Raw genomic sequence first — 529 nt, forward strand, 5'->3', positions numbered from 1 at the left:
GTCTCCATTAAACTAGTCACAAAACTTCCGAAGAAAATCCCAATCTAAATTCAATTCAGGCAAAGTCAAAACACAAGAATCACTACAACACAAACTACACCTCTCGACTCTCACAAAAATGCTTTAAATTGACAGCAAATGTTATAAACCATCGTAGAACTTACGAAGTTATTGAATCAACCTGGAATCTGGAATAACAATTCAAAATACGTTTACAACTCACAGAACTTGTTATCGCTGAAAAGTTAAAGCGAACTATTCGGTGTTCCGAAAGTTCATCTACCATTAATAGTAGGACTGGACACTGAAGGACTGAAGTCAACTAAGAACGCGTAGACTGAAATTAACTAAGGAATCTAAGAACAGAAATAGGAAACATTTGAATATCAATCCAGTCCTGAGCATCATGGCATTCCTGATGGGCATTCTATCGACGTTACTTGGCATTTCCGTTGTCACCTATCTGACTGTGGATGCGTTCAGTTCAGAAAATCAAAAATACCACCCTCGTTAAATCAATACTCCTCTT

This window comes from Diaphorina citri, unplaced genomic scaffold (assembly GCF_000475195.1).
Source record: "Diaphorina citri unplaced genomic scaffold, Diaci psyllid genome assembly version 1.1 scaffold1504, whole genome shotgun sequence".
NCBI lineage: Eukaryota > Metazoa > Arthropoda > Insecta > Hemiptera > Psyllidae > Diaphorina > Diaphorina citri.